General features: G+C 44.0%; 1 pseudogene; it reads left to right on the forward strand.

Annotated features, from left to right (window-relative positions):
* The first annotated feature begins 750 nt into the window (after positions 1-750).
* Positions 751-1,791, forward strand: LOC125412560 (protein arginine N-methyltransferase 1 pseudogene; annotated as a pseudogene).
* The last annotated feature ends 1,484 nt before the right edge of the window (positions 1,792-3,275 follow it).

Below are 3,275 nucleotides of genomic sequence, written 5' to 3' on the forward strand. Positions count from 1 at the left end.
CCAACGGGGCTGGTGTTACTAGCCCACATACATTCCTACTCTCTTCTGCCTAACTTGGTCATCTCATACCCAGCTATAAACCCTCTTGTTTGTCTTCTTCAGCACTGCAGCTTCTGCTGTTTTAACTACAGGCTTGGTTCTCGCTGTAACATCCATGAGCAACATACAGTTTTTACTCCAGGACCTTTCTCCTTGATACCTCCAGACAGCTAGTTCCTGTCATGTTATTTACAACAGCTGAGTTATAGAAACAGCCTAAGCATTCCACAGCAAAGGAAAGGAAAAAGAAAAGGTGGGTTATATACATACTGAATTTTTTTCAAGTGTAAAGGAGATTGAACTTATACGTTTGAGAGAATATGATGCAACTGTAGATAATCCTATTATTAGAAATAAGCAAGTCTCAGAAATACAAGTATCTTGTGTTGTATTCCTTTTGTTTCTGTTTTTTATGTGTATGGGTATTTTACCTGTATGTCTGTGCACTACATGTGTGTCTGGCGCCTGAGGAGGCCCTTGAGACTGGAGTTAGTCGCCATGCAGGTGCTGGGGAACAAACCCATGTTCTCTAAGAGCAGCAGTGCTCTTAGCCACTGATCATTTCTCTGACACCAATGTTATGTTTTATCTCAAACATGATTTCTAGATTTTACACAGATATGTAAAAGCATGTATGTCTATATGACATCAAAAAAAAAGTAAAACTGGGAGAAGAAAGGGGGTTTCAGAGACCAGAGAACTTGGGTGAAAATGGCAGCAGCTGAGGTGGTGAACAGCATCAGGGAGGTTTCCTGTGGTCAACCAGAAAGCCGTGAGAAGCCCAATGCTGAGGCCATGACGTCCAAAGACCACTACTTTGACTCCTATGCCCACTTTGGCATCCATGCAGAAGGATGAGGTGCCCACCGTTACATACAGCAACTCCATCTTTTACAATCAGCACCTCTTCAACGACAGGATAGTCTGGACCTGGGCTCAGGCACCGGCATCCTCTGCATGTTTGCAGCCAAGGCAGAAGCTCGCAAGGTCATTGAGACTGAATGTTCAAGAATCTCTCATTATGCTGTGAAGATTGTCAAAGCCAATAAGTTAGATCACATGGTGACCATCATCAAGGCAAGGTGGAGAAGGTGGAACTGCCCATGGAGAAAGTGGACATCATCATCAGAGAGTGGATGGGTTATTGTCTCTTCTACAAGTTCATGCTCAAGACTGTGCTGTATGCCCATGACAAGTGGCTGGCACCTAATAGCCTCATCTTTCCAGTCCGGGCCACCCTTTATGTGACAGTCATTGAGGACCGATAGTACAAAGACTACATGATCCATTAATAGGAGAATGTATACGGTTTCGATAGGTCCTGCATCAAAGACGTGGCCATCAAGGAGCCCTTGGTGGACGTGGTGGACCTGAAGCAGCTGGTCACTAATGTCTGCCTCATAAAGGAGGTGGACATTTATACAGTCATGGTAGAGGACCTGACCTTCACCTCTCCCTTCTGCCTACAAGTGAAGAGAAATGATTATGTGCATGCATTGGTGGCCTCCTTCAACACCGAGTTCACCCAATGCCACAAGAAGAATGGCTTTTCTATTGGTTCTGAGTCCCCATATACACACTGGAAGCAGACTGTGTTTTACATGGAGGATTACCTAACAGTGAAGACTGGCGAGGAGATCTTTGGCATCCCCCAATGCAAAAAATAATCGTGACTTGGACTTTACCATCGACCTGGACTTCAAGGGCCAGCTATGTGAGCTCTCTTGCTCCACCGTCTACCAGATGCTCTGAGGTGGTGCCAGGCTGGCCCTCCTGCAAAAGGGGGCTTAGGGACTGGGATTATGGGATGGGAGGGTACATCATGACTGTGTTTTCCATAACTTATGTTTTTATATGGTTGTATTTACACCAATAAAACTGTTCACACATTTTAAAAAAAAAAGAAAAAGAGAGGTAAGAAAAGATAGCGCAATAGTGTTAAGGGGGAGAATAAGACCACAAATACAATACACATTTATATGAAAATTAGACATGTGCATACACTTGCAGAGTAATATTAGGATGGGTCAGGAGGTCAAAGGACTTGATGAACAAGTCTGAGGACCTGATTTCAGTCACTAGGATCCATGGTAAAAGCTAAAACCTGAAAGTTGGGGCAATATGAACATGCACACATATACATTCAAAAGTAAAATTTTTCAATGTGTGGGTATGTATGACAGTGTGGAGGGCCGCAACCACATTCTCCATTACAGGATGGCGCTGGCATCGGGTTTCACTGCCAGGTGAACAAGATAATGCGCATGTAATTGGTAATTTTCCACTGCTGCGTCCCCGCCTACTCCCAAGGCGTCATCTGGGTTGATGGGCAGCAGACCAATCCAGGAGTGACACGTCCGAAGCGAGGACTGTTTCCTATATAAGGGATGGGTTCCCCTCATTCTGGGTCCCCGGCCATGTTAGCTGATGCTCTCTCTCAAGATGCATTAAAGCTTTTCTGCAGAAGAATCCTAGTGTCCCACGTGGTTCTTGCTGGCGAGACAATAGCGTGGGACATGACAGATGTCATAAGAAATATAAGATTAAACAATGTCAAATTGCTTGTTCTTTAGTTTAATAATATTTGTATATTCATTCAAACCTACCTGTGTGGATGAATTTTTTTTACAAAAAAAACTTATAAAGACAGAACTACGTTCTATAATTTAAAAAGGATTTCATATTGCTTGGGGGGAAAAGAAACCTAGAAGATACAGAAGTTGATTGCTGGGTGTCTATGAGGGTTTACTTTCCTGGCAGTTTCCTTTCTTCTTCTCTGATCCTTTCTACTTTGGCAAGAACTGCTCAGGGCTCCTAACACCATAATGGACTAGAACCTCCAACATTGGGAGCTCCAGTAAACGCTTGCTCTCTTACTGTCAGGTACCTTGATCACAGAGACAAACAAACAAAACTGGCCATCTGGAGACTGGAGGGATGGTTCAGAAGTTAAGAGCACTTACTGCTCTGGCAGAGAACCCTGATTTGTTACCTAGCACACATTCCACGTGGCTCGCAACAGCTGGTAATTCAAGCTCTAGGAGGAAGTGAAGTCTCTGGCCTCCTCTAGCACTTGTACAAATACACACACACACACACACACACACACACACACACACACACACACCTAAAACAACAATAGAAGGAGAATCATGGCCAAGAAAGAACAGCATCGTTGGCATGGTGGGAAGATAATTTACATTGCACTTGGGCAGGCTCTCCACTATACAGGTGTA

This window comes from Myodes glareolus, chromosome 3 (genome assembly GCF_982192425.1).
Source record: "Myodes glareolus chromosome 3, mMyoGla1.1, whole genome shotgun sequence".
In the NCBI taxonomy this organism is placed as follows: Eukaryota; Metazoa; Chordata; class Mammalia; order Rodentia; family Cricetidae; genus Myodes; species Myodes glareolus.